We start from the raw sequence: 18,510 nt of genomic DNA, 5'->3' as shown, positions 1-18,510 counted from the left end.
GGCTGCAGCTATGGCGATCCTGCCAGGCAAAGCCTGGCCAGCAGCCGCAACATGGCTCTGGGTGGCCTGGCTCTGTTTTTCAGCAGCATGCACTGCCCGAGCATACGCTGCTTGGGGGGGGGGGGGGGGGGGGGGGCTGGTCACAGGTTTTTTTGACCCCTGGATCAAATACCCATGGGGAAAAAAAAATGAGCATTGCACACATGAACAGTGTGCCCTTGCAGTGCTGAGAATGCCTGACTGTGCCGTATGTGGTGCTGAAGATGTGTTTGCAGCACCACATACCTCATGACCACGCTTGTCTGGATGCACCCAGAGAGGTCAAAATGTTTCATTTTTACTTTATCTATTTGATAACACAATGAAACAATGGAATGTAATATAACATCATACAAATTTCAATCAGACCCAAACAATATTTTGAATATTTTGTCATTAAATCTTTCAATTTTTCATACTGCTTTGAGACCTATGACATTTCAAAATCTCAGATTTCCTTGGTGCTGGAAATTTCATTTTTTTAATATCTCTGTCCCAAATATCAATGTAGAATATAATACTAGGAACACCAATATGCTATGATGATCACTGAATTCAATAAACATAGGAACAAGTGAATGAAAAGAACTAAAACATCAAACTTTATTTGTAGACCATTAGGCATCCTCTGCAGACCCTTTTTCTGGCTGTCTCTGGCTGAGTAGATTCTCAACTAAGGGACCATTGCCCAATTGTCAGCTTCCTCAGTCTCCTTAGTAACCATCTTTAAATTACAACTTCTATCACTACATCTTCCCTCTTAATGATAACTACAAAAGTCGATTAACTTATAAATGAACTAACACCCATTTACGGGGGAGAGGTTACTAACACATCATTCTGGAATGAAATTTTACTACTCACTTTCCTAGTCCCCCTTTTCTGTAGCTCTCTTCGCAAGTCTCTATAAGTCTTTCAGGAAGTTTCTTCTCAGACCGATAAAATATAAGATTCATTTTCTGATTTGGTTTTGGTTGGAAGCCTTTCCTCCAAGTCCTGATAGACTTGAGTCTTTATAGTTGGATTCCATTGACATGCACTTTTGGGAGCTGTGTTTCTGCATGTAGCACAAAGTCCATAAGCTACATACCACTGAGGCTGATTTTGCCTTTCTTCATGAAAAGTAAAGGGGAGCGATGGGGACTGGAGCACTGCCATGATGGAGGGGACGGAGCTGGCCACAAAGTTCAAGATTTATGCAATCTCTTTAGTTCAGTAACATACTCTGTTCTGATGCTCATTTGCATATAAAAAATCTGACTTTCAAGCATCTCATTCTGTTTTGTCATGCAGTACTCCTCAAATTTGGACACTCTTTTACTTAATTTCATATTTTGATCTTTTTTCCGGAATTATAATCAGCCAGGGCTTCCTCACCCACAGTATGCAAGAAGATAGATGAGTTGGCTTGTCATTTTTCTCTGCTGCCTCTGTGGCAGCTAGGTACCATTATTGGGAAGTATCCAACAGAAGGGCAGGTGGAGGTTGCAAAACTTCCATGACTATGAGTACTTTGACTTAACCTATAACTGTGAAGGAAAATCACTCACAGTGGCCCATGTGGTTAGATGGCCCCATTTGCTCTCAGTTTCCAACCTCTTTTTCAGTTTGCAACTCAAATTATTTCAAGTTCTTTCTCAATCATCACTTTTGACGCCATGGAGCAATCACCGAGTTCAATAAGCATAGGCAGACATGAATGAGGAGAAGAAAAATGACAAATTTGAATTGTGGAGAAGTAGGTAACCTTTGCAAACCCTTTGTCTGGCTCTCTCTAATTGACTAGCTACTTCACTAGGGGACCGTCTCCCAGTTACCAACTCCCTAGGTCGCCTTAGTTAGGGAGCATCTTTAAATGCCCACTTCAATCACTACATATGCATCCATTAAAGACAATGGAAATGTTCCTGTTGTCTTCAATAGGATCAGGAAATGTTTGTAAAGGGCTGATTTACAGATTGAGAAAGTACCCACATTACCATGGATATCATTGGAATGAGAGGAATTCCACATCACTGAATGTCAGGCCTAAGATGACTATCAAATAATTAAGAACAGTTAGCAGCAGCAGCAAACATGAAACTTCATCAGAATTTTTAATACTAGCACATACGGGGGAGCCCTTACGAATAACAGAAACGGAGTTACATAATCAAAATATATAGGGATAAACTCCGCTCCCGATAAAGTCAGTGGGGAATTTCCATTGACTTCAGTTTGACCACCAGAATGTGCCCCATAATTATTATGAATGCATGAATTGCTTGGGACAGCACATTAGTGCTAAGGCAGCATAAATGAATTGCTCTGCTTCAGCAGAGGGGAATTGGACGCAGCAGGATAAACGCATTGTAACGAGAACGGTTGGGGAGCGGGGACTGTTCGGTTTCACCGTAACTGTCGAGGTCTGAAAATGTATTTTCCTTCCACATCGGAACAAAAACAAAACGTTTGCAAAGGTTTCGCAAAATGGAATTTTATCATAGCAGCTTATTTTTAAATAAAAAAAACCCAAGCTCTTTCTACCTGGGGCTCTTTGTCAAACTAGATTTCCCTGGACCTCAGAAATCAACCAAAAATGGCTTTGAAACTGATACAAAATGTTTTGGTTTCTGTGAAGCAACATATTTCAACAAAATTTCAATTCATTGACACTGCTCCAAGCAGTTCTAATTATAAGTTCCTCACAATTCCAGTGGCAAAGAGAAACTCTTTTCTATATTTTAAACATTATCCCACACTTGAGACTTTTTTTTTTTTTTTTTTTTTTGGTAACTATGACCTTCCCAATATTTCCTGGGACCGTAAGTAGACATTACCAGAAATCCTTTGAGAAAAGTTGCTTTTATGAGGTTTCCAATACCGATAGGAAGAAGAAATATGAAAAAGCTCTCAATCAAAATCTTCAGAGAGGCTTCCTAGGCTTTCTGTGTTTGTCCAAACTCGACATGCTGAAGGAGAAAATGAATGGTCCAGTGATAACCATGCCAATTTGCAAGCATGGTTACAGGTTCAAGTGTTACCCTTTCTCACTAGTTTTCTCTGTGGCCTTAAGCAAATTTATATTTGCCCATAAAAACCCATGGATGTCAACGTCCAGTGCTTTAAAATGAGGAAGAGCAAAGTTTCGTGGTGTTTTTGTAAGACCACAAACCCACAGTGGTGACTATAGGAACGATTGGCCCAGGTGGGAGCTCTGAGAAGCATTGGGACTGGGCTAGGAAGACATTGGGAAGTTTTCTCAAGGCTTGGACCCCAGCTACATTGACACACCAAAGAGAAGAAGGAAGCACAAGGATGGAGCCCCAGTCTCACCTCTGTATCAGAGTTACCATCAAGCAACCCTTCTGCTCAGGTAGGGCAAATAATGTGATTGGGGATAGAAATAATACCCAGAGTTTCTGGAGTTTTCAAAACCATCTTGGGGAGATGGAAACATACAAATCTGCCCAAAAGCGAATGAACCCTTCACACCTACATCTCCCAGACACTTTCAAATTCTCCTTATATAGCTTCAAAGCAGTATACAAGCATTAACTAATGAAGTCCCCGTCGTGGAAGTGGGTCAGCATTATATGTGGCTTAGCAGCCGTTTTATAGCGACTTGGCTAAGGCCAAACAACAAGTCAGGGCTGAAGCCAGGATCCAAACTGTCACAGAAGCTGCATAAACCGGTTTGATGCAAATTAGTTAAGTCTGATACTACATTCAACCAGGTTTATCTTAAACCAGCTTCAGTCATTTTGAAACTGGTTTATGTGCACTGAACTATTCTGTTACAGGTTTAAACCCATTTCTGATCACTTAAAGTGGTGTAACTTCTGTCCCTAGCCAGGAGGATTAGCACTGGGAGAGGGGAATGGGAAATCCATGAAGGAGAGATTTTTTTTTTTCAAAGAAAGGGAGCTTGAGAGCTTGGGCTGAAGCCATTGAAAACAACATGAATTTTTAATACAGCGAATAACTACAGAAACCCAAGGATGCCTCTATGCTGCAGCTTCTCTATACACACCCAGCTAGCTTTAAACTGGCTAGCTTGGGTACTATTAACAGTGTAGCTCCAGCAGCATGGAGCCAGAGCATGCCACAAAAGCCACCTAAATATCTGCCTAATTGCTGGCTAGGTTTTCCTGCCTTTCCTGAGTTTCAGGCTGCTGCAGCTATACTGCCAGAAGAGGCCCAGTAGCTACTGCAGAGTAAAGACAGTGTGACCCACTGAGACGACCCAGTGACACATGAGATCTCTTCAGAAAACATTTGAAAGAATTAGCCTCTCTCCCGAGCGCAGCTGGAGTCTGCCCCACGAGGAGCAGCAGTAACTAGATGCAGTTTGAAAACGTGGCAATTACAAAGCTAGAAATACCCTCGCCTGCATTTCTGGCTGCGCACATGAAGTTCTCAGGGCCAGGCTTTAAGACCAGGATACAACAGGTTTGCCTCTAAAAATTCAACACCTGCACAAAAAGCCCCACATTGGACACCCGGGCAAGCAACTCTTCAAACTACTCCCCGGCCATTAATGGATTTTCCGCACAGCACTTAAGGAAGGCAAGAAATAGAGAGGTTAAGTAACTAGCCCAAAAGTCTGCTGACTGAATCGGTGGCTAATCCAGGATTAGGACCCAATTTTGAAGTCAGTGGGATTTTAGGGAAGGGCATTAAGGGTTGTATTTTGAAGGCCTTTATGCTCCTAAAGATGCCTATGTTTCTGAAAAGTCTTGGAATCGTAGAATTTCAAACATACAATCATAGAAAATGAGGGTTGGAAGGGACCTCAGGGGGTCACATCTACTCCAACCCCTGCCCAATGCAGGACCGTCCCCAACTAGACCAGTCCCAGGTCCTGACAGATACATACAATCCTAGCCCCCACTGATGTCACCTGCACCTACCGGCACCGACCTACAGTGCTTGCCGGTGTTGCTCGCCCGCTTGCTAAATTGAAACCTTAGAATTTAGGGGTACCCATCTTCTAGTCCATCCACTGGCCCTTAAGGCATCCTCAAAATGCATGAGTTCCCAAAATATTTAGTACCACCAACTGTCCCTTAACCCTGAAGACTAGACCTTTGATTACCTCTGGTCATCTCTAGTCATACATCCCTACCCCAAGGCTCAGAATTATTCATAGTTTCATAGATGTTAGAGGCTGGAGGGGACCTTACAGATCATTGGACCTTACAGCCCCCAATTAGAGAGAGGCCTAGTCCAAAACTAATGGAAAATATCCCATTGGCTTCATAGGTCTTTAGAGAGCCTAAAGCCTTGAACAACATGCTTTAAGAGAGTCTATCCTCCAAATTAATGAAGAGGGAGGCAGCTGTGTGAAAACACAGCTGTTTAAGTTCCAAGCTCCTTCCCAACCCTTCCTCTGAAATTTATGTACTTCTACAGGTGATAGCTGTAAGTTTAATTAATTTTAATTGCTCGATTAAAACACCATGGAAATTAAAGGGGCACTGTGTTGTGGTTAATTAACACGAAGGCTGTGACACAAACCAGCCAGAGCAGAGTTAAAGTTTCAGAGCCACGGCAGTGACTCATACCATTCACTTGCCCATTCTCAATGGCATGAGTTTGCCAAGAGTATGCAGCAGGGGCTGGTTTTGCAAGAGGTGCTCCTTGCTGCAACTGAGATGAGTTATGGGTGGCATGTTAGGCAGCTTTGTTACAGAAATCTGCCGTGCTTGGAGAAATGAGTGAAGTGGGGGGGCGGGCACCTGAGCTAATAAAATTAACAGTGAGGAAAAGCTTTCGCAACCGAGGAGCTAAACTGAATCCACTTAAATAAAGTTGCCTTTTGCAAGTGCACGTAAACTCGCCCGATGCACTCCATCGCGTGATTTTGCTAGACGAGGGACAAATTCAATCTCCCCATCATGTCAGGCAAACAGCAAGCGTATTTGCATCTTAATTTTAAAAGCTCATTAAAGTCATTTTTTTTTCTATTATTTTCCTAACCGCGGGCCTTTTCACTATCAGGAGGATGCATGGATCTGTTCCACGATAAGCTCATGTTTGCTGTTTGGTTCCCCCCACCTCCTCCTGCGTGCTCTAAACCGGTGTGTCAAATTGCAGTCTGTGTGAAAGGTGAGGGCGTGTTAGGCAAGACAATGAAACTTTCTGCATATTCAGGCACTCTGGAAAAAGCTCAGGGCTTTGCTTATCCCACCCTGCTCCACCCAGCCACTCCCAGGAGCAGCACAACACTGATCTGTGAGATCATCCCTCAGAGGGGGTAATAAAAAAAAAGAGAGGGCAATTTAGCAACTCTATATATGGAATGTGGGACAGTTTTGTGCAAGTGCTGATTGCTGCACAGATGCCAAGCTGGTAGCGCTTGATGGGAGAGGAACTTGGTGCTTGCTGCTGTTACTTCAAGGAAGACTCCCTTTTACACGTTTTACGGGATGGACACAGCTGATAACTCTGGCCAGTTTATCTCCTTTTGAGCAGGATCGATTCAGAGTAACTTTTTGACGGGAATGGAGTCTGCTCCAAATTATTGTAGTGTAACTGAGATGAGGATCTGGCTCCTAGAGTCTACAATCTGGCCTCGCTCTTTTACTTTTAGCATATCCAATAAAAACAATATCAAAGCTTTGTCGTGACCATAAAAATCCACATAGATACAAGTTTTTCCAGGCCCAGGAAACATTTTTGTGGTTAGTCCCGGCTCCTTGGCCACTGGGCCATGCTTAAAGGTAAACAGAGTTGGCTGCACGCAAAAATGCTCTGGGAGTGTTGATCTGGCCACAGTATTGTGGTGTCATTTAGGGCTGTGTGAATAACTAATGTTTCAGTTAAGCAGTTGAAAAAAAAATAGAAAAAAAAATTGTTCAAATTAAAGCAACTTCTTTTTTTTCTTCTTGTTGAAACCAAATAAAAAATCATTTTTTTTATATGAAATGTCCCATTGGACTCAAAACAAAAGGCTTTGTTTCTGCAGGAAAAAACCCTACCGACCACAAAATGGATAGAATCACAAAATGGCTGAAGAAGTATCCCTCTTCTTTTATAAAGAAATTGGTAATTCGATCACACCATTGCTTTTATTAAAACGAGTCATTTTGGGGTGGTGTCAATAGTCTCAATCCTGTGTGAATAGTCCAAGGGCACGACTCATGGGACCAGAATGAAGCAGGTGAATAAATATCTGCAGAACCTGGGCCATTTTATGACAATTGCATTAGAACTTGCCAACAGGTTATTCGCGTAATAGCAGGTTTATTTAGGTGATAGTTAGACATAATCAGTTAAATGATTCACTAACCTCAGAGAGTCAAATGCTGCCATGACTTCCACCCCACGCAACTCCCCTGGTCTGGAATTAAATCTCTCCTGTTTTAGGGGATTCAAATCCTCATCTCCCACCTCTAACAGGAGGGATATAATTACTAGGCTATATCGGCTATTTGAGGAGCACTTTTCCGCCTTCTCCTGCTGACTTTCCACCAGCCCTTGTTGGCTTAGGGATGCGGATGCCCTCCCAGTCCACAGAGCAGCCTCACCACCAGGCTAGTATCATTTTTGCTCTTTCTCTGAGAAATATTGAAGTCTTTTATTCAATCTGCAGTAACCCTAGCACAACCAAGATCACCCCACCTTAGCATTACCCTGGAGCCAGGTAACTAGGTCACTCACCATGTAGGTGGAGATGCTAGTTCAAATCTGCTATCTCCCTAACTCAGGGCAGGGCTTTGAATCAATATCTCCTATTTTCTAGTTAAGCCCCTTAACCACATGGCTACAGGGTATTTCCGAAGCAGGATGCTCTCAATTCCTCCTGTTGGAGCTGTTCCACTTTATATAAAATACTTAAATATTCATTGAAAGCAAGTGGCTGTGAACAACTCTCTAGCCTGGTGGTTAGGGCAGTCTCTTGGGCAGTGGACCACATGGGGTCTAGTCTCCAGGCCAGTGAATTTTATCTGTGTAAAGCGGAACAGCGTCGGCATGAGTTATCGAGAGCATTTCCCAGCCATGCTAGGGCCCTCATCTAGGAGGTGGGAGATGCTACGTATCCCCTCCAGAAAAGGCAGGAATTCGACCTAGGTGACCCACATCCTAGGCGACAACTCTATGCACAGAGGGGTAGGGATAGCACATCTGCTTCCTCCATGTTGCAAGATGGTTTTCGAACTAAAACTAAAGTAGTAAAGTTAACCAGAATTCACAAAGAGCTTGAGAACATACCGAAACCACCTTTTACAGTGAATGTAGTTTTATCAGAAAATTGCCCTGTTCTACTTTAACTACTGTGATCTAGCATTATAGCCCCATTGTAATGTGTTGTAGACACTCAGTAAAAGCTAACTCTTCCCATGAAGTACTTACAGCTTTATTAGAATAGATGAAATACAGAACTATGATGATGGTGAGGATGATGGATGGAAAACTGAGGCACTTATAGGTTAACATGAAATATGTCCATTACTTTTGGATGCTTAGTTGAGATACCTAGCACCTACCTTCTCAGCATCCTTGGCATTATATAGCATGTTGTCTGCATGACCCTGATCAAAGCTGCGAGTGCTCAGTAAGTCTACAAATCAAACCATAGGGCTCTCAAGCAAGAACCATACAATTGGTGACTTCTGCATCACACAGGTTGAAGTGACTCCCCAGCATCGCCCAGGAACTTCATGAAGAAAGCAGCCATAGGCTTTAACTCTCCAGGGGAGTGTTTCATTCTCTTGAACATGAGACCTTCCTTTCACTTTCTGGAATTCTTTGACTCATTCACTACACACCTTCCCAGATCTCTAACAAATGAGCCAGTCTCTTATCTAACAGCGCCTGACTAATGACCCAGCTTTGATTCATCCCTAGAATATGCCCGTTCTGCACACTGAATGAGGCAGGGGTCCTGAACAAAGCTGGATAGTTTTTCATAAAACCAGCAAAAGGCATATCCTTATCATAATGTGTTTGCCCTGCTACATGTCTTGTCCTTTTTCCTAAGCATGGAAGAGCTACAGCCTTTCAATAAAAAATGGCTGCAACATTTTCTTTTTAATATGAAGAGCAATGAGCATTTGGTACCATCTCTTTCTGGGAAATGTTTGAATCTTCTTTCCTGGAAGTTACCATTTAAAAAAATAATCAGGATGAAGCTGGTATGCAGCTTTGGATATTTCAACCCAAATAGTTAATGTTTTGCAGAATTTAACAAATTGAAGATAAGGGCTTACAATGAGAACGGTTATGGGAAATATAACCTACAAACTATGGTATGAGCTCTGCCTATAACAAGTGTGCCAGTATTACAGGGATTTTCTCAAGCTTGATAACATTAAGGACTCGACTGAGACAAAAGGTACATCCAGACGTGAACACAGGTACGTTTCCCCTGGAACAAATAGCAGCAGCACGTAGTTGTGCTGCTGCTACTTGTCCCTGGGAAACACTTGTGCACACGTACTCTGGTGTGCAGCAGGTTGCCCCAGGTTGGGCAGGGGAGGCTCGGGCCAGCACCTGGGCTGGCCCCAGCACCCTTACTTGGGTCTCTGGGGGCCTCCTAGAGCTGCAGTGGCAGCGACCTGGCAGCAAGGAGCCTAGCAGGCAACTAGAGTGTGGTTCTGGCTGGCCAGGCTCCTGTTTCGCATGGCATGTGCTGCCACATGAGCCACCCCTTTTTTCTAGTGCTGGTTTCTTTGACACTGGGACCTCCTAGTGTTAAAAAAAACCCCATGCTGCAAATTCGGAATACAGGGAATGCCTGCATATGTGGCATGTGTGGTGTGCAGTGCCACAGACAGGTCTGCGGTACTGCATACTTCACATGCGTGCTCATCCAGATGCACCCAACTAGTTCATTTCATAAGGAAACATCATTCATGTGCTACCTTGGTCTGACCTAAGTTCAAGCCAATGACTTAAAGGAGGGTCCTGTTACATACATTCAGGTCGCTAGTGAACTTGGAGCTGAATTTCCTTCGTGTGCTCCATTTCCTGAGTAGGTTTGTGCAGATTGTCTTGCTATATTTAAAATTCAATCCCATCCTAAAAATATTTTTTCAGTTTGTCACGTTCCTCACTCCTCCCCACCCCCACCCAACAACCTCCTGAAAAAAATCCTTTGGAATGAAATATCCCCTGCTTTCTTCCAAGTCAGAGAAACTTTTTTTCTAAATCAATTGGTCTGTTTGGGCCATTAAAGTGTAGCAAAAATTAGAGGTAAAAATGACAACCACTTTCTCCAGACTTAATTTGTTGTGTAAATCTCATTGAAGTTTACAACCAAAGAGTGCAGACAGACGTGCAGCCTCCTGCTGTAACTGAAAAGGCTTTGCAGGAAGCGTTTTGAGTCCCGCAGACCAAACATAAGTTCACTGTTGGCTCCAGCAGGGAGGGGTATCTAGCTACTGGCTAGCTGCAGCTGTGCACTTGTGTTTGCTCATGCCTATAGACCATTTTCTGTGGCCAGATTGGGTGAATAGTGCCGCTTCTGTCTGGACCCCAAGTCAAGTCTAAAAATTACTTGATTTCTGATGTAAATTGTTGCCTGTAAAGATAGATATAAAACTCCAGTTTGGATTATGCATTGTATTAAATGGCAAATAATCTGCAGTGATATAATAAGACATGTTAAGGAATAACTACAGGAAACCAGATTTAGATTATCAAATTAGGTTATCCCAACCTTAATACTGCATTTTTTTGACTTCACAGCACTTGGTTATTCAACCTTACCATCACATTGCATGAAATAAATATTAGTTTCCCTCAGGTAATATTAGTGTACATATTTATTAGGCACCTAGTCATAAAAAATTGTTGGTGTCAAACATGAAACCTAGAATCAAATTAATATCATAGATGTGGAAAAAATATAAATTTTAAAAATAGTTGCGCCTGATTTTCCATTGCATCTTGCACCTTATGTGGCTCTTTGCATCAGTGCCAAGTGGGTAGAAAATAGCATTTGATCAAAATAGGGATGGTTTAAGGTCGCTTTGTACTGAAGTAAATCACTACATAACACACAAGGTGGTAAAGAGTCAGTCCCAATAGGTATAGCCTTTGGGAACCTATTCTTGAATGTTGCTGGGTGCATCTACACGTTCATTAATGTGCCATAATTATGGTACATTAACTTTAGAACCTGTAAATACAAATACTAACGTAATGCACTGTAATCAGTGTTACTTCACAGTAGCGCCAGTGCATGCCTTCTTCGTGATGCTAACGTGCAGTAGACTAATTCTACTGTGCATTAATCTACTACACCTTTAACATCTTGTGTAGACACACCTACTGTCCCCAACTCCCAGTGAGCCAGATGAAAGTTATGGGTGTTAATGGATTCGGTGAGATGGTACAAAGGAAAAGTGAAGAACCTAAAAAGCCTAATCCAAAGCCCACCAATGTCAATGGTGTTATGTTGGGGAATGCAATGGGCTTGGATCAGCATGTAACAAGGAACCAAGTCTGCTATTAGGAAAGCAAAGCCTTGAACTCAACCCATGCATGAACAACCAACAACTACAATAGCCGAAAAGTGCAAGAGGAGAATTAATGCATCTTGCGTCCCTGCCCCCAATCGTAATCACATTCATTTCTCACACTCACCATGGACAGCCACAAATGAGTTAGAATCGATTGCATTGTGTTTCATTCTCCTTTTTCACCCATGAAACGCCATGAACTCAATGAGACACTGATAACATTTCTAGTTTTTACCAGGCAAGCGGAAATGCCCTCTAACTCCTCCACACAACTCCTTTGCTTCTCAAGGAACACAACCCAGGGTGTTGCAGGGCAATTAAAAGGATCATGCTGCCGAATAAACAGCGACAAATTGTAGATTAAGAAAAAGCCTATTATTTGCGTGAAAGATGCAGTCTTCACCACCAAATGGATTCATCTGTCATTGCTACATGATTGCTCCCTTTCCACTAAAAGTCCCCTAAGAAAAATGTAAATCCTATGTTAATCCTTTGTTATCACCCGACAATGTGCGTATCGCAAGCTGCATTGCTTAGAACACAGGTCCATTTTTCTCCCATCTGTGCAACTCTTCTTTCAAATTTCAATGTCTTAAGTGTCTCAGGAGAGAGGTGGCAGGAGCAATTTCAATCCCTCTGAGTTCAAGTTGAGGAAAGCCCCCTAAGAAGGAGAAGGAAGGGAATCACTTTAATGATGAACTGCCTTATGACTCCAAATCATACCAAGCTACCATCTTCAGTTTGAAGGAAGTTGTCTCCATGGAGGGAGGTACAGAGGTATGGAGAATGACCACAGTGAGAAGAGGAACAGGCATTGCATCTATCCACTAAGTTTAGGAATGTGACCTAAAGGTGAAGGAAGGCTAAAGGCTGAAGGAAATTCTCCAAAGGGAGTTTTCATAGAAATCTCCAAAGAAAAATATAAATCCTTTTGTTATCCCCAGACAATGTGTATGTATCACTAACCGCAGTAGTTTTCTCAGTCTGGGAAATTCAATAATTATATTCCATTCTTCACCCCCGAGTGTCCTATTCATGTCACATAAGCACAGGATTGATTAACAAAAACATTTCAATGAAGGTTGTCATGGCCAGATTTAGCAGCCCTTATCTGCAAAATAGCTCCACAATTTGAGCAAGGCTAGACACATAAGTAAAAGTTACTAGGTCAGGATGTTTGCTACTGAGAGATACGTTTGAAAAAAATGGTATTTACATCACATGCCACAAAGTACCCATCCAGTTTCCCAACCCAATCCAGAAAGTTCAGAGGTATATAGCAAGGACCACCAAAGGTTAATAAAGTCATTTGATCTTTCCCAGGCTCACAGAGGGTCCAATGGGTTGAACTAAGATTCAACTCACCTTTTATTTATTCAACCCCTGTCACAGCTAGGTCTGGTTAAATTGAAGCTTGGAAGCAGTGCTCATCTGAAAGCAGTAGTGGCCCCTACTTCTTTCAGTTGGCATGGTAAGGACTTCAGAGTATGGTCTAAATTCTGTCTTGTATCTGCTGTTGTCCTTCACACAGCTGTATCAGAGGGGAGATCCTAGCCCCATAAGAATAACACGATTGCTATAAGAAGAACATAAAGAATGCTGTAATGTTAAACTGGGTTCCCATCGCATAGTTGTCATCCTAGCACTACTAATGCTAGCTGAGCCCTGGAAGAAAATAAATATTTCTTTAGGCCACAATTTTCAAACCTACCTATGAGATTTGGTTACTCAGGTCCCATTAAAAAATAGAAGCAATTATGTTCTCAAATCCCGTGTGGGACTTTGAATGTCTAAGCTCTCATTTTTGGCTAACCACTTACATGGCATAATGTTGTATGGAGATAGAGATAGGTACATAACAGCAGTTGTTCACTGGGATTTAAAAAATGAGCTCATCGCATTCACTTTCAAGGCACCTTCTGGCCTATAACTTCCATACCTCTTATCGCCCATGAAGTATCACCTATACAATATACCCTATCCTGTATCAACATTGGTGCATGTGTGACCCTATATTTTCCCCTACACTTAGATTAGGAAAGGTATCTTAGCTACCGTGACGCAACGTTGCTTAGAGGCCAAGTGAAGGAAAGATGTGGGACAAGACAGAAGAACGCAAGCCAGAGGGTATGTAGCTCAGTGAAATGGCCACGGTTGTGGGAAGGAAAAGACTCTGGTTTACAGACTGCCTCCAGTGGAGCAGAGACCTTCTTAGACCTCTTGATCAATTTTATCTAATGCATACGAAATGCAGAGGCACTGGACCAGCTGCAAGAGAAGAGCTGGGGAGGGCAGTGTCTAGCCTGTGGCATAGTGATTACAGCACTTTGTGGGAACTTAGGCCTCCCACTTCCTAGCCAGGTGCCCCAACCTATTGGGCTAAAAGCTAGGAGATGTCCCCTCCTTCTCTACCAGGTACACATTCCAGGTGATTTTCTTTCCCCCTTTTGGGGAAGTAGGATCCCAAACTATGAATTAGTGTCCAAAACTGCAGTTATGTGGCTACTTAGGGACATGAAGCATCTGTCCTTCGGGACCCTGTTTGGTCTCCCAAAGCTGAAAGCTTTAAGCTCTTTAACTTTAACACAGAAAAATGCAACGTGCTCCACCTCGAGAGAAAAACCCCACATCACACTTATAGGCTCTGCAGGACTACACTCACTAGAAACACAATCAAAAGAGGCTTGGGGGTCATGACTGACCACAAAATGAACATGAGCCACCAATGCAATGCTGCAGCTGGCAAAGTAAATACAACTCTGGCTTGCATCTACCAATGCATCTCAAGCAAGACCCAAGAAGTCATCCTCCCACTTTACTCGGCCTTGATGAGGCCGCAGCTGGAGTACTGCATCCAATCCTGGGCTCCATACTTTAGAAAGGACATGGAGAAACTTGAGAGAGTCCAGAGGAGAGCCACATGCAAGATTAGGATACCTACTCTGAATACCTTTAAGAAACGCTTGGATGCTTGGGGTGATCTAACCCCAGCTGACTTTCTGCCCCTTGGGCAGGGGGCTGGACCCGATGATCTCACAAAGTCCCTTCCAGTCCCTAATGTCTATGAAATCTATGAATTTTGACACTGTTTTTCTAGACAACATTCAGACGCTACAGAAAGGAGCTAACGTGTGTATTTTTCTACTACACAGTTGCAATGAACCAGGTTCTCTCCTACATTGGGCTCTGCTACAAGCATGTCGGGCCTTTATGAAGTCCCCACTACCATGATATCTGAGTGTCTCTGAACCTTCGCCTCCTCAGAACAGCCCCTTGTGAGCCAAGGAAATGTTAATATCTCCATTACAGAGAAGAGAAACTGAGGGATAAGGTGGCTAAAGGGCAAATGTTTAGAAGCACTAATACACCTAAACATGAAGATAAGTTGCCTGGTAGCATTTTCAAAAATGCTAAGGGACCCAGCCCTCAAACATAGGTAGGTCCTTGCCTGCCATAGATTTAAAGACCTCTGAGGAGCTGGGTCATCAGGTCAGTGGGATTATAAGAGCCCTGTCCCAGATGGAGCACAGCCAGAAGTGAACCCAGCTTTCCAAAATCCAGAGCTAAATGCCTAACCCCGGGCTGTCTAACTGGTGGTCCAAAGGCCACTGCAGCTGCCTCTCCCACAACTGCAAAGCAGGGGAGGGACAAGGGGCATGTCCGGATGGCACTGCCCACACACCTACTTAAATCACACAGACATCGTGAAAAATGGTAGTTTCCAAGATCAGCACAAAAATGGCATTTTCCACAATTGGACATGCAATCACCCCAAAAAATAAAAGCTTACTGGACTACAAAGAGCGCAGCAATCCCTGCACCCATAGAGCACGTAGACTGAGGGAAAGCTACTGAGAGGCTGATGTAGACTCAGTGAAGGTGCCAGTCAGGGATGGGAATGAGTTTTGGCACCATCTTTTAAGAAGCCAGATGCAAAGCTGCAGTCTGATCATGATGAGTGAAAATAAATCCAAGAAAGCAAAATACATTTCAGCTCAGGATTGCGTAAGGCGAGTCCCTGTAGGAACTTTGCATGCAGACGGTTGTAAATTGTTTTGTTCATTATGCACTTGCTATTGAATTACGCTGTCATGTTTGGCCCTCAGCCAATCAACAGTGAGGGGTGGGGCTGCCGGGGCCCCTCAGCCAATCAGCTCTGACAGGGGGCTTGTCGTAGTAGACCACAATATCGTGGCCCAGAGAAATCCCTCTCGTGCTGTGATCTAGGTTGATCCCTACATCCAACATCCACAGCACGGCTGATGCAGTACGTAGCGTGCAGCCTTGGCCTATTTGGAAGTTGGACATTTCTGGCCTAACCAACAAAGCCCCCTTTTTTCCTCATCTGATCCCTGCACAGTGGTAAAGGCACTTTGCTGGGAAACAGGAGAGGCAATTTCAAGCCCCTGTAGGAAGGGGAGGACCTAGACCCCCTGTTTCTGTATTATGGGCAGTAGCCCTAGCCAGTAGGCTATTGGGTTAGGGTACACCCCTAGCATGGCAGCCTTGGCCCTGCTCCTACCAGGCCGCTCTAACTTGTCCCACTTGCTAATGAGAGCTAAGCCAGATGCAGAGAGGAATGAAGCTTTGCCACAGCCCTTCCCCCTCTCCTGAAACATCTCCTGCCATAGTCCCTGGAGGGAGAGGAGCTGGTATAAGGCCAAGAACCATCAAACTTGCAGCAGCAGGTATCTCCTCTTCTGACAGCAAATTCTCTTTTAGCCATTTCCAGCCAATTCTGGTCCTTTGGGGACTGGGAGATCAATAAGGAACCTAGCCTGATAGGAGGAGACACTTGTAATAAATATAGTTGAAATAATCTAATGTTGCCGAAATTAATGGGCATGCACTTATGAGTATGGGCACTTAATATTAGCAGCTGCCATGTGTATAACCCCCAAATGCCAGAACTTGTGGTAGGGATTGCAAGCCCTCATATAGGTGGAAATCTTATATAGGTGGAAATCTTTTTTCATGGCAAGGTTGGAATGAAAACTCCAGCCAGGTCCCACTACACTAACCTTTCAGAGGACTGATGCAGCACTGCAGCCTCTCTGCCACAGAAATGTCTCCTCGGTGCTGCAGTGCACCCAGGCGGCTCATGTCCTAGGACTTCCAGTGACCGTTGTCTGCATTAGCCGGTCTCTTTTTTTCTGCCTTCTCAAATGGAATTCGTTTCACCTATCTGTGAGGTTTAGAAAAATTGCTGAGTTTCATCCCCCCCCCCCCCTGCATCCCGATATTTGCATCTATCGCCATTCATCTTGCAAATTAAAATATTTCTGCATGACACTCTGACACACAGGAGAGGAAAAAAAAGCACAAAAGCATTTCTCAAAGTAACAGAACTACAGAGCTTTTCAAACTTCCTGTTTCATAGCACTGATAGAAAAAGTACACTGAGTTCCTATGAAGCACCCTCCTGACATTTCCAGACTTATTAGCCAGTTTTCACACTGACTTCAATCAACCTCTTTAATCCTCCAAGGAAAGAGCATTTTTAATTCACCGATTGGCTGATAAGCTTGAAGCCAAAAAATGATTTACACGTAGATGAATTGTGCTTACAAGATGGAACTTCGAGCATTAGAAGCGGATCTGAATTTCCTATCTGTCATTTTATTTGCCACATTCATTTTTGCTCTGCCATTACCCTTGCTGATTAGGATCTTTCAGCGCTATTGGGCTCCTGCTTCCACAGTTTTTAATCTGCCTTTAATCCCATAGATTTTAAATATTCCCCGGCACCGAGAGACTGGAGGCAATTAACTGCCCTTCTGATGCTCTCCTTATCAGTTGCCTCCTTGTATCTCTCAGAAGCAGCCTCAAGACACTTCCAGGCTGACAAATACTACCAGCATTTCTGATGAAGCAGCCGCAGCAAATGCAATGTGAAGTCCAGCTGCGTAGCCTGATTCTACGAAATGTAGTCATTGCAATTAAATAAATAAATACACGGGCTACAGGCATCTTCCCTCCTGCTCTATTTTCACTCAGCATGAACTGAAACAAAACAAAACCCCACCGCAAGTTTTGAGACATTTGGATGGGTTTTGTGCAGGATATTTTCAATCTATTCTAATCTGATTTATGTTTTAAATAGAAAAATGTGCCTCGGTTCAGCTGGGCAGTCTCCTGCCTAGCAAAGGGACACATCAGGCAAAAGAAGATCCTCGGACATGTATTTTCATTCTTAATCAGTAACAGTTAAAAATCTGCTTCGGCAGCTCCCCTGCCACCCCTTAAATTTTCCTACATGTCTAAGTGATGTCCACTCGTACTTGCACTGTGTATACTCAACTCAGTGCATTTTTCCATTACATCAAAGCTCTGATACTACACATGAAGAATCAAATCAGTGTGACGCGGCTCATGAAAAGAAGATGTTTTTCATTAAAGGCCATCTGTTTATTCACTAACATATACATTTACATAACCTTTCAAGAATGCTAAACCCTTTTGCTTAAACGGGCCACAGGGCTTTCACTGGGGGATGCGGGAAACTAAATTCTAATGGGCCCAATTCTTCCCTGCTTTGCACTTCGTGCCGTTATTCATACCACTGCAAAACGCATGCAGCATACCAGGCAGTTTACATCCATTTTGCACAGATGTAAATCGCTGCATCGGTTACAAATTAGCAAAGAATCTGGCCCTTCAAAGCTTTGATATACCTGTTAATGGTACAAAACAGGGATAGGCAGCTTTTGGGTTCCCATTTTGATTAGTGTTGAAGGGCTTTGCCATTCTGTTTGGATTCCTAAAATTCACTGCAGTTCTAAGAGAAGGCATTGTACATATGGGGGGGAAGGGGTGCAGAAGAAGTCACATTCATGAATGATCTCAAATCTCATCCTTTTCCCAAGGATGATTAGAGAGCTAACTTACATTTATGACCGTTCATAGAAAAGTATAGGTATCAGATCCCAAAGGGTATAGGGGGTCAACATCCTCACCTAATACGAATTTGACCCTGACCCTGATCAACCTAGGATAACTTACACCAGCTAAAAAACTCCAG

Source organism: Alligator mississippiensis, chromosome 4, assembly GCF_030867095.1.
Source record: "Alligator mississippiensis isolate rAllMis1 chromosome 4, rAllMis1, whole genome shotgun sequence".
NCBI classification, from domain to species: domain Eukaryota; kingdom Metazoa; phylum Chordata; order Crocodylia; family Alligatoridae; genus Alligator; species Alligator mississippiensis.
This window is presented reverse-complemented; position numbering follows the sequence as displayed.